The following is a 13,917-nucleotide window of genomic DNA, read 5'->3' on the forward strand; positions in this document are numbered from 1 at the left end:
TATTCTGGTTAAAAGCCTGGCAGCTGAGTTCTGGACAGTCTGGAGTCGATCAATAGATTTTTGGGTTAAACAGGTGAAAAGGCTGTTGCAATAATCTAGGCGTGATGAGATGAAGGCGTGTAAAATGGTCTCGGTGTCCTTAAAAGTTAACATAGATCGAATTTTTGCTATATTTCTAAGTTGATAAAAACATGATTGAACAAACTTTGTGGTGTGCTGCTCGAAATTTAAATTACTATCAAACCACCAAAGTTCTTTGCCACAGGCCTAATGTGATTTACTAAGGAACCAGCAGATGGCAGTATTTGATTTGCCATCTGCTGGGACCCGATGACCAGATTTCTGTTTTGTCTGAGTTCAGCTGGAGGAAATTATTTGACATCCATTTTTTAACTTCACAAAGGCAGTTGTTAAGTGAACTCAGCATTCCAGGGTCTGTGGATCTGACGGGCAAGTATATTTGTGTGTCATCAGCATAAATATGAAAAGAAATGCCATGTTTATGGATAATATGTCCAAGGGGAAGCAGATACAAGGAAAACAAAATGGGTCCTAAGACCGACCCCTGAGGCACACCATATTTAACTGGACAGAATGAGGAGACATAGGAAGTTTTGTGTGTCTGTAAACAACTATTTGACAGGTAGGATGAAAACCATTCTAGAGCAGTACCAGAGATCCCCACCCAGTGCCTCAGTCTGTCTAACATGATGTTGTGATCAATGGTGTCAAAAGCAGCGCTAAGGTCCAGGAGTACAAGGACTGAGCACATGCCTTCATCAGCAGACATTAAAAGGTCATTGGTGACTTTAAGCAAGGCAGTCTCAGTGCTGTGGTACTTCCTAAAACCAGACTGAAACTTTTCAAATAATTTGTTATTTTCCAGTATAGTTCTTTCTAGAATCTTTGCAATAAAAGGCAGTTTTGAAATTGGTCTATAATTATGTGGGAGGGAGGGATCTAAACCAGGTTTCTTTAAAAGTGGGTTCACGCAAGCCGTTTTAAAATAATCAGGGACACAACCAGTAGATAGGGAGCTGTTGAAAACAGAGATCAAATGGGGCCCAACAGAATCCATTACTTTCAGTAAAAATTTTGTAGGTATTACATCAAGTGGGCTGGAGGACACTCTCATTTGTGATACTGTTTTTAAAAGCTCAGACAAGTCGATGGGATAAAACTGGTTAAAACGCTCTTGTTGCTGGTGAGGAACCTCTGAGTAAGAGGCAGTGGGGGTAATAGAGCCTCTGATTGACACCACCTTATTGGTAAAATAAGATAAAAACAATTCACAGTCATCATTACTAGATAACACACAACATGAACACCATGAACTAGTCAGGAGCACAAACAGGTTTCTGTCTGTAACGCAAAGTTCCACTCTTGTTACTGCTATCAATAGTTTGAGTTTAGACTGATTAAAGTTACAGCTACCAGACTTCAGAAGATGATAGCTTGAGTGGCGAATGATGATGTACGATAAATACACCTAACATTCATAGCATTTGGCTGAAGACGACTGAATTATGAGTTGATCTGAGGGAGAAACAGAGAAAGACAGAGTAAGAGGAAAAAGGCCCCATTAAAAGTATGCTTGGGAGTTTGGGGTTTGAGATCTGTTTTGTATTTCCTGCCTTGGAGAGGGGGTTTGGAGAGGAGAATAGGAGCTGGGGAATTCTGGGGCCTCATCATGTACTGACCTCCGAAAGCACCCACCCCGCTCCCACAATAAGATGATGTCACTAGGGAGACATGGGGGGTGGGGGGTGGGGGGTCTGTGGATGTTTAAAACTCTGATGTCATTAAGGGAATACTAGGCAGCGCTGACTGTCATGATGAAAAGTAAACACCCAAACTCATTACTATGCCTGGCAGATGGGAATAATACTTTATTATGACTCTCTCCCTCTGACTTAGTTGCCATCTCTCTGGGTGCTCAATTCTTACTGTAAAAACCTATTTTTTGTCTTCAATTAAAGTTGGGGTCAATATCAATAACCCTTTTTTAGTAGACCTTGATTGAAACTGTCCAGGCAGATATATTGGTTGTTATTAGCTTGCAGTGCAGATAAATTGTCGTTGGTGTATATACACAGCATATATATCTACATTACCATCTTGGAGATAATTTAGTGTCTGCATTTCACAGTTTGTCCACAAGAGAGCACTGAAAAGTGCATTTTTTAAGTGTAACATTACCTCCTCAGTACATGTCTTCATCACAATTCTTTAAAAACAAATTAAGGCAAACTTTAATCAATACGGTTTGTTTATGTTACTTATCCATTTTTTAAAAAAGAAAGACGACAAATATGTTGTAACTGTATCGCTTGTTCTGATGAATGATGACTGTATGCATTTAAGGGCCTGAAGCTCTTCAGGAATCAGGACATTAAAATAACAATGGAGGTTGAGGAAGTGGATGTTTAAACTATTGCTTTGTTGCACACCGGTTATTGTAATTTTGGACAGGAACCTGAAAGAGAGGAACCTTCACAACTACTTCTCATTACTATGTTCTATGAAGTGAAGAAAAAAAAAGGAACATTCATCATACTGGCGATAGTTATATTATGTACAATGAAAATTAGATTATAGGCTCTGATTGGAATCACAGTGTTGTGATCCTAGCTTGAAAATGATCATCTTTTGTGGCTGTAGTTCTTCAAATCTGTGTCTGTGCTACTTTCCATCCCTCTTTGTGTCTTGCATCCCTTGGAAAACCACAATGGTTGCGTTTGGTCTTGTCTGACTATAATGCGGGTTTGACCGCTTCCATATCTGGATTTTAGGAGTTCATTGCAATATGAACACGTATCCAGATATGTCCGTTAATGTGCCTGAATGCGTTCAGATGAACCAGCAGTCTTTAAAATGACAAGACTAACTGACACGTTTTATTGTTAAGATGATATTACTCCGATAAGCACAAATGGATTACCCTTTTGAATTTAAACATGCCTGTATTGACAGTTTGTGTTCCAGCACTGACTGAAGTTATTTAATGCGGTTTGCTTGTGCACGGTCCTGTTGTCACACGTTTTGAGCCCCGGGCTGAGGCAGATTACAGAATGAATGGGGATGGACTGAAAAGGCACAGACATCGCTTTGAGTCACACAGTAGGAATGTGATGAACCTGCAAAGTGATTATTGCTTCTGGCACACAACAGCATATACATTTAGGGGAACAGAAGCACGGAAGCCAGAGACAGAGTACATTCATACACTGACATCTTTGAGTGATAGAAACACCTGGATGCACACTAGGTGAACTTTTCTTTAAAAAGGTTCAAATGAAAGTGCTTACACCAAATTCTGAACACAGCATCTGTCAGTCAAATACAAAAGGCTACTCTATACGCTCTAACAGCTGACACTGACACATGGTCCTGAACGTATATATGTATAGACCTGATGTAAACAGGTGGTCTAAGACAGATGAACAACACATGCACAGAATCCAGACTGTTTTGCTACATAGACACACCCGAAGAGGACAAATTACAGACAGAGCACATGCATGTTTCATGTGGCTCCTCCTCACAGAGATGTAAACATGTGCTCATACACTGCACAGTCCTCACACACCTCACCCTTATAAATGCAGTTCCAATATGTCTCTTTAGTAGTGTACAAGCCGACCATATAGTTAAAAAACCACAGCCGTTCTGTCTGGCTCAGCAGTGTGAAGTGGTGTTCAGTCATAAAGGAAGAGTCTTTGTTATGGCTCTGCTGTCTGTTCCACTTCCAGATTCAAAGCTTTGTGCTTTACTGCTGTTTTTTCCCCCCCTTATGGAGCACAGTCACACCCCTCCTCACCATCTACTGGCTGAGCCCAGCTGGGAGCTCAATTCTCATTGGCTGGAGGCCACACCAGGGAGGATTTGGGAGGATCTCCTTTGTTTACATGCTGGTAGAGAAACCCCAATAACAACTGTTACTGTGGGCAACCAGACAATCTACAGTTAGCCAGCCAGCCAGGGGTGCAAGCTGATATCACACACACACACACGTGTCCAAAATAGGCCAAATGAGGAGTCTTTGTTCTCTTTGACTCTATGCTTTATGCTTGACATGACACAAAATTGTACATGTATAATTTTAGTTGGGACAGTAGGCAATCATGTCGTTTCATTGTCTGATGAAACTTTCCAACGCATGTATGGGTATACATACTGGCGGCCCCGTTAGTTTCAGGCTGTAACAGAAAGAATTGTCTCTGTTCTTCCACGAGTGTATGTTCTTGTTTGCAATAACACAGGATCATATATCTTAATACTGATTTACAAAGAGCTTAATCCAATTCACGAAGCTCAGACTCCCAATCTCTCTATACTTCAACCTAACAAGCTGCATGGAGGAAGGCATTTAGAGTCTGTGTGCGTGTGTCATCCTTTCTCCAAGACTACGCAAAGTGGTCAGCACAGTAATGGTGCTTTATTGTGATTGAAGCTCCAGCATAGCAGCAGGAAAATCAATGGGATTCTTTGAGAAGCCGAGTCTCTGTAGGTGTGCCTTGTATGTATGCGTGTGTCTGTGAGATATATCTTATCTCTTTGATCAGTGAATCAACTGAGCCTGCTCAAACAAAGTAAGTCAAGCCTCTGCACGTCAGACTTTCATATGAATTGACCCCCACCACACACACACACACACACACACACACACACCAGCTCTCTATCAGGAAACTAATACCTGAATCTTGACATCATAATCTAAAACCATGGCAACAAAACTAAAGCACAGTGTAAACAGATCCTTTGTCCTGTTGTGGGAATCTGTGATTGCATCACTTGCACAAGCGATGCTTATGCAGGACTGTAGTACTGATTGAAATGTGTATCAGGTACTGTCAAGTGCCAATAGTAAGGGCTTTGTGGGTTTCCTCTCAGGAAAGTGTTAGCTGAGGTGGCAAAACACTCAGATCTTAATATATTTTGTTTCTATCTTTAAGTAGTGGGTGGCTGTCTAATCAAAAGCTCAATAAAGATATGGCATTTATGTATTTGTGCAACTGTACTTTGTTCCTTATAATGTTGAGTTTGAGGAAAGTTACTAAAATGACATAAAACTCAAGACTTTGTTGTGGCTGTCCCCGAATTTACCCCAGGAAATTAAAGGTGTTAATTAGGGCCACCCAGATTCTACACATCTTGTCTCATGAGCAGTTTAGATAGCAGCTGACAGCCTAAACAATAGCCACACTCATTAAATATCCACACTTGCTGTGTAAAATAGCATCTAAAACTATTTTTCTCTGAAAGTTATATTTAATTTAAAAAAATATTAATTATGATGTTAGTAAAGGCAGCCTTTGTTTCAGGCGGGGTAGCCCACCTTCACTATAAAAACAGTGAGGAAAACCCTGGATCTCGTTTTCATAGTCTTTGATTAGATATTTCCTGATTGGAGTCCTAATCTAATCTGTATGGCTGTTTAAGGCAACAATGATCACTGCTCAGTTTGATGAGGTGATGATTTGCTAAATGCAAAAATAATGGTTCAGAAGAAAACTTTACACTCCTTAGAGTAAAGTATTGTTTTGGTGTCAGTATCAAAACGTAGAAAAGTATTGCACTGACAAATTTGTAACATTTAAAACTGTAAAAATATCCAGCCCTGTGCTCACAATAGACATGGAAAAGGGAACAACACTGCACAAATCCAAGTCTCCCTGCAGGCTAGAACTGGACAGAGTGGAGATGTGTTTTCTAAAATCATGAGGACTCCACTCTCAGTACAGAGGCCATTTGAAACCTCACTATTTGTTTACATGGCTCGTTACAGGGGGGAGGAAGATTTAAAAACATTTGCTACAAGGTAGTCTTTCATCACCCGTGGACAAAATGCTTGTGAAGAACAAAAACAGTGCTCAAACAGAGCCTGATTATGAAACGCACACACACACACACACACACACACGGTGATCTGTAACACGGTGTCTCGTGCGCTGTGGTCTTAAGGATCAGTGTGCTCTGCTGAGTAATGAAGATTTTGTGCACACAGACAGACCAGCAGGACTGTGGGAGATAATACTGTCAACACACATGTGGTTGCCAGTTACCCCTCCTGGACACACACCCATTTCTGACCCAAATACCTTGATTTTCTTGAGGTCAGCTTGAGTCCTTGACGTGGACTCAGATTCTATAATGATACATGTAAAAATACACCAGAACCACTAATGGACACATGCTATTATAGAATGGAAACTGTTTCATTCACATATTTAAATTCCTTTGAGTGCAGTAATAATGGAGCAGAGAGCATTCCAGTTTTAACACCCACCACACACACACACAGTGACAGCATCAGCCCTTACGGGAAACAGAAGACAGCAAGAGAGACCGAGTAAGAGAAACAGGAGAGAGAAGAGGGAAGGAGGGGGTTCAAAGATCAGAAAACAGATGTAAATCGTTTTGCAAACTCCACTCCGAATGACTAACACATGTGCGAGAAACACCCCCCCCACACACACACTTGAAAGCTCTGCACCTAGACAGTATAACATACCACCTGCTTTTGTCACTTCTCCTCTCACTAGAACACATCTGATGATCCAGAGATAAACTACCTCAGCTGCTCACTTACAGGCAGCTATTCCGCCTCCACCCAGCAATCACACAGTCAACCCTCTAGCTAGAGCTGGGTTGGATCCTGTTTGCTTAACGTCTGGTTAAAGTTTGACAGCAACTCTCCGAGGGCTTTTAACAAAGTATAAGACACTGTGAAAATGCTATAGGTTTGAGACTTGCAGACCTGTTGTCACACCCAAAAAAATAAGCCGTGCGCGCGCACACACACACCTCTTCGGGTGACAGATGGCCTATGTGGCTGATGACAGCACAGGCCAGTGTGTCAGCTCTGACTGAAGCCATGTGCTTGGACACAGAAGGCAGTAGTCATTGCTGTACTATTACACAGTCTTATTCACACTTGATGAATTCAGATATAGTTCATCCATAAAATATGGTCTCTTCTAAAGCTGTTGTCTAATTTCAAGAGCAAAAGATTACATTATCATTTGTAGGCTATGGTGACAAATGAGAAGAACAGAGCAAAAAAACAGCAAGTCTTGCAGCCCTCTTAGACAATTGTGATATTTGTGATAATCTTGACTTGGATTAAAAAACAGCCAGATTCTGTATTTTAGAGGAATTCTGTCCAGATATTACCCAATGTAATATCATATGTGAGCATTACATGTCCCCACAGCATCTTCTCTGAATACTACAGACACCAGAAATAATAAATGCTGATTTAAAAAAAAAAAATCCATCATTCTTCTCCCAGAGTACAAAGTAGCAACTGCCATGAGTACTATCAGCTCCAAAGTAAATGTAGCTGTAGACTGTACATGCTGTACAACCTCAAACGTGTTTGTTCTTCACTGTCCCGTCGGCTACAGTCATGCGCTGCAACAAAAGGAGACAATGAAACAAGAGTTTGGGTTTTGCAATCTCATTCTCTCTCTCCTCGGTCTTTTCTTTTCCTCGTTACTTTCCAGGTTTTAAACCCAAACCTGCTGCTTTTGCCGAGGGGACAGTTAAAACGTGCTGCTATTGTTAGTACACTCGTGAAACAACCTCACGAAAAACGCACGAGCTCCACATGTACACACACATACACACCTACCTCAAAGTCGACCCCGACGCTACTTCTCCAACTCAAGTTGTTTAATATTTACAATGACAAAGTGGTTCAGGCCACATCGGTGCGTCCTCGTATCACTTCTTGGGCTTGAGGTGTGTCCGCGCGACTCCTCGTTTTTGAACTGTTTAACAGCTCTAGCACGCACACACACGCACGCACACACACACACACACACACACACACATAAACTCCGCCAGGACCCATAGAAAAATGTAAATTTTAAGATGGGTGGGAGGGGCGGAGTGACGTCAGACTAGGGCTCCTCCTCTGTCTTCGTCTGCTCACTGATGGATGAGAGAGGGACTCCTCGAGCTCAGGGCGGGGCATGGATGTAGCGCACGCGCGCGCGCACCCAAAAACACGCGTACACGAATTAACACTAGATTTGAAAATGTCGTCCATAGCACTTACTGAAAAGTGTTAAAGCTTGTGATAAGTGACGTTATAGATATAATATGTATTTTTTTTCTGTATTTTTTCTGTATCTGTCTGATATGCCAAACTACCTCAGCACATACAGAACACAATACTTAACAGAACAGGGAAAAATCAGGTGGATTCGTCACACTTAGTTAGGCTATACGAAAGAAGCTGTTTTCAATCACGGAAAGTAAATTCACTCAAGCGATCTTTTTTTTTGAATGACGAGTTGTGTTTATTGTTCCATGGTCATGATCACATGAAAGATTAGTTAGTACTTTAACACATCCTGAAGTTTTAAATGTCAAAGTTTTACAGTTTAGAAGCTAGTGAAGTTTAAACGTGATCACTGTCGGGACGATTGAAACAGGTGTTTCATTCGTCCCGACACGCAGCCATTCTACCTTATATACGGCGGGAGGGGGGAAGAGTCCGCTAGGCTGCAGGCTGGACCACCAGGATGCTCACAGTAGACAAGGAAAACAGGCTGCAGATGATCATAAAAAGGGGATTTTAATAAAAAAAAAAAATTGTAGCCTAATGTGAATTGAGTCTCTCTCTCTCACCCACAGATAGTTATCAACCAGCTGCTGTTCTCCTCAGCTTCATAGAGTGTTTTAGCATCTTTCAGCATATTGTGATGATCTTACGGCCTACAACTTTACTGTTTAGGTTCACTCTCCTTGCTCTCATGACCCTCTTTTCCAGCAGCAGTCAAACAGCTCTGATAAACCCACCCTACCTGTCCTTCAAAAATGTCTCTTTTTCCTTAAGAAACTGAATGTTGGAGTTTTCATTATTCCCTCTGGCAGATCTTTTCATCATTCTCCAATTTGATCACAACAGATCAGTCTGCTGTCTGTTATTGTTGCAGACGGAATATCCTGCGCATTCTTGGTAATAAAGAGTAATCTGCTTACTGATGTAGGGTCAGTGGATCTGCTTATCCACCACCCTTCTGTTAAATCCGCTCATAGAAACCCCTAGTGTCATGGTGATCTGTCAGTTTACGGTGCCCTGCTTATTTCAGACGGCACATATTGTTCTTGACTATGTCTCATTGATCTCTGCTGAAGAAAGATCTACTGTAAGTTGCTATACAACCATGAGAGCAGGCTTACTGGAAATGACAAGAAGAACAGAAAAACGGTCCAAGGGTTGGGTTTGAAATCCAAACATGTGGGAGGTGGGGCATCAGAGAAGTAAAACATTCCCAAGGACCTTCTCAGAACTAAGTGTTGAGCTAAACAATAGGATGAGTCACGAGAGGGGTCGCCTCTGACAGAGAGGACACCCCCTCCAGAGGCCACTACGCTCAGAGCGCCCACCATGCAGGAAACAGATGTGTATGTAGTGTATGTGCATTGTGCAAGCATGTGGTTGTGTGTAAGAGAGTAAAAGCTGTTTGAAAAACCAAAAGTCAGAACAACAACTATCGCTACAGCTCTACAAGCCACCCTCCCCATGCTATTCCACATGTGTTTAAAGGAGATGAGAAGACTGATACCACTCTCATGACTTTATGCTAAATATGTAGCTCAAGCCAGCAGCCAGTTAGCTCGGTTCAGCATAAAGACTGGAAACACCTAGCCTGGCTCTATCCACTACTACCTGTAGTCTGACAGTTGTCTGATGTGTTACAGTTTCATCGCATAAACAAACATAAACAGACAACACAACACACTCCCATACACACCCGGATTCACATTGCTCTCCTACATGTCCAAGGGGGTATAGAATTCACTTCTTTGAGTGACAGTGACAAAACAAACAAAATTTCACTGCTATTTAAACTCATGTCCTGTTAGATTTAAAAACCTTTACCACTATAGTAAGAAAGTATGTCCTCACTGCTATGGCAACAGTGGTGTGTGGGTGAAGCAACTTCTCTAGTGATGAGCAGAGCAGAGAAGAGATATTGCATCTGTCAGTGGTTTCCGTTGCAGGTGGTTTCGGAAAAGTTTCACACTTATTCCTGTAAACCACAACATCCAATAGTGGTTTGAAAACCCCACTTACTGCTCTAGAAAAGACATAGAATTCCACTTTAAACCACAGTACTCTTTACCTGATTACTTCCATTTTTAGTAGTGCATGTACACCGTGTGAAGCACAAAACTTCAGTATGTCCCTTGACTGACCTGTATGGACACTTGACAGAATTGACTTGACCCCTGACTGAAATAAATGCTGATTGGGTGGTTTGGACAGGTTTGAGCCGTGAAGGTCATGTTGTTGCCTCTTCTTGTGTGTAAATCGGGGGTTTCCTCATTCAATGTCACTGCCTGGACGTCGACAGCTTTACTGCCTCCTCCCCTCTATCTCACACTGCTGGTAAGTCTAATTTCTGGGACAGATGTTTCTGTCATCGTCCCAGGGTTTCCCACAGCTCTTGTGTGTGTGTGCACACGTGTGTATGCATGTGAGGCCCCTTGTTTTTTCTATGTCAGGCCTCCAAAGGCCTTCCACTTTAAACAGGATATGGCAGTTATCTGAAAACCATGGCGACAGAGAGGTCTTCCTGTAACTGAGTGCAGGTCTTAAAACTGATAATACTGAATCTCTTTTGGCAAAGGTTTCATGAATATTCCCTTCTGCGCAATACGTCGATATAAGATAAGGAAGTTTTTTGTGGTCATATTTTGTACACAAGTGTTGCTCAGTGGTGAAGCAGACACACACAAGACGAGACATAAAAGCATTTGAAAGAAAGTAATTTATTCACTGCTGTTGTGAAGAGTGTAAAGCCATACTTAACACAACAGTCCAGGAAAGGAGTAGATGGTAAATAATTGTATGTAATTGTAGTGCACATAAACACCACCCCCACGTGTGTGACCTACTTCTGAACGACTGAGGGTTTACACCAGCAGTCCACCCTCCATATGCTGAAGCAGTGTATGTTCAAGAGCCCTTGGTCGCATTTGAGGTACTTGTTGAAATCGTCAGCCCTTCGCTTTTTAACACCAAGCCACAATTTTCTACCCTTTCCCAAACAGACTTAATGCGTTCTTTCCACAATGTTTTCTACCCTCATGTCTGACCCAGCAGTTTCTGGCATATAACCTCAGTGCACTGGTGGAGAAACCACAAGATAAAACTCTATTTATCTACTCTACTGAAGTAATATTCCACATTTATGGAAGAAATTGCCAATTAGGTCACTGTAAGCCACACACGCATGTGTGCGCATTACAAAGAGGGTGTATACAGGCTGTTTGTGTAGCTTTAATAAAGCTGATTTTTTAAGAAAATTTTGGTGACACTCCCACTGTCAGCCTGTCTGTCTCTGCGATGGGTTGTTGGGGTAATGTAATGCATTCTTGTCCTGCCTTTCCGTCTTCTCCCTGTGAGTGTTCAGCCAAAGTTCAGCTAATTCAATCACTGCTGGATGACTCACACCACCGTGTCCCTTTCTGCACAGATGCATAGACACACACGCAGGCACACAAGCATGCACGCCAGTACAAACACACACACACACACACACGCATACACGTGCACACACACACACACACACACACACACACACACGCGCACACACACACACATCCAGACACATGCACTATGGTGCCTGGCTGGATGAGGTTTGTGAGGTCAGTGCTGCATCAGCCTCTCAGTGCACTTGTGAAACGATCTCTCGTTCCCCAGCTTCATTACCCACTCAAACTCTCCCTGTCTCTGTTTTTTATCTGCTGATGCATTGTCATGCTTTGTCATTCACATTTTTCTTATCGGTGTTCCCTATTTCTCTCTCTTTAACACCAACCAAGACATTTCCCCTGTCACGAATACACAGCAGAGAGACATAAAATTCAGTCTGGAGCAGCTATAATTCCTGTGACAAATAAATCTCTCTTTTTCAGGTCTGCCTCTCTGTGGCCCATAATCTGATATGGCATTAGAAACGTTGGTGTCATTAGCTTTATTCTGACGCATCCATTACTTTTTCTTTTCCTCTTATTTGTCTGTTACCGCACATACCAGCCATAAAGGGTACCTTTGACCAGAAATTCATTCTGTTCAAATGAGAAATGATTCACTCAAGTGCAGCAGATGAGCAATCACAGACTGCATGCCATTTCCTGCATTTGCATGCCTGTGTGTGTGTTCGTGTTTGCATGTGTCTGAATGTCATGCATGTGCACATGCAAAAAGATCACGATACAGTAGTTTAACTGTACTCCTTGCATGTTGTCGCTGAGGCTGTTATTACTGGCCAAACCACCCAGATTTATTGAGCTTTATTGTACAGAGCCTTTCCACTTAGCTTAATGACTGCCAACAGGAATGAGAGCAGATGGCTCTGTTATAGTACAGTGAGGGTGAAGTATCCACAGAGTTGGACTAAAGTGCCCACTACTTACATGTCTATTTTATGACATAGACCACAGACACAGTACGTCTATGTGTGTCTGGGACATAAATAATTGCTGGAAACTTAAGAATTGATACACCGTACATATGTTCAGACTATTAGAAACACTGACGTTTTTCATGGATACACAAATTAAGTAATACAAGCATAAAAAGCTGTTTTCATACTTGGGCATGTGCAAACATACAGTACAAACAAACTCATACTGCCTCACAGCACCAACCTAAGCTAACAGGCTGTGTGGATCCTTCAATTGCAATAATCCTAGTTAATCATAAACAGTGTGGAAACAAACAGACACAAAGAATTAAGGTGGGACGTGGGAGGTGAGCTGACCTGGGTAAACCTTTACAGGAGACACAAGCAACATAATAGAGAACCATGTATCAATCCCTCCTACTGTCTGTCTGCCTGTGTGTGTGTTTGTGTGAAAAAGCTGAATAAGCGGGATTCCCAACACACAGAGCAGGAAGGCCCTTACAACAACAACAACACCACACACACACACGCACACACACCACAGGACCACAGGAAATCAAGGCCAGTGTGACAATTGTGTGCATGTGTGTCAGAGAGAGAGAGAGAGAGAGAGAGAGAGAGAGAGAGAGGAGGTTCTGTACTTACATTACCCTGGTGCATTATAATCTCTCCCATTTTATCCAATTTCTGTCATTGGAATAAAGAGACCAAAGTTAGGCTTACAGTACTCTTTGTGTTGATATAATAATATAACTCTCAAAGAACCACATGTACTATAGCAGATGTTTTTTCTTTCAGTGTATGTGTGCATGTGCTTGTGGCACAGAGGCATGGTTAAAGATGTTAATCCTTTAAAAGCATCTTAAACACTGTGCTGGGATAGTAAAGCATTAATGGCAGTAGCGGTTTGGTTAAGCTATTTTGCCAATTTTTTCCAACCTCTGCACAGGGAGAGGAGTGCCTCCCTTCATTACCTTAAATAAATGTGATATACGCCTCATGAAAAGCACAACATATAATACAAGGGGTAGACAAAATAAGAGTAACACCTTACAATATTATTTGATAAAATACACTAAATTCCTAACTTTTTGAGACAGTAGGTTATGGTGTTTTTGCTCTGGACTGCATTATTTGGTGAGATGTTTTTATCTCCCAACCCCCACCCCCAAAATCCATTCTTTGTACTCTTGTCAGATGGGGTTAGAAAACAAAAGACAGAGAGATTGACTGCAGATGGGGTGGCCTTGGTTTGTGCGTGCCAAGGCTTTGTTACACACCCTCTCTTGCAGGTCCACACTCAAATTCACATTTAAATTTGGCCACATGTGTAGACACACAATGTTCACACTCAATCACATTATTAATCAGCCACTCTCTCCATCCTTTTACCAATTTGTTGCCCTCCACCACTCCCAGGGCTTTGCCCCAAGACTCATCGCCAAGGTAACCGCCTGCACTCCCAGACATCCTGGCAAGGTGAGGA

The 13,917-nt window shown here is 42.0% G+C and overlaps 1 protein-coding gene across 1 annotated transcript in view; it reads right to left on the minus strand.

Moving 5' to 3' along the window:
• Positions 1-7,801, minus strand: part of fam107b (family with sequence similarity 107 member B) — an 18,286-nt gene extending 10,485 nt beyond the window's left edge. The window contains exon 1 of the mRNA XM_046037185.1: positions 7,637-7,801. The gene's annotated coding sequence lies outside the window, so the exon portion shown is untranslated. The remainder of the gene's footprint in view (positions 1-7,636) is intronic.
• Positions 7,802-13,917: the final 6,116 nt, after the last annotated feature.

The sequence above is a fragment of the Micropterus dolomieu genome, linkage group LG22, assembly GCF_021292245.1.
Source record: "Micropterus dolomieu isolate WLL.071019.BEF.003 ecotype Adirondacks linkage group LG22, ASM2129224v1, whole genome shotgun sequence".
Lineage (NCBI taxonomy): Eukaryota > Metazoa > Chordata > Actinopteri > Centrarchiformes > Centrarchidae > Micropterus > Micropterus dolomieu.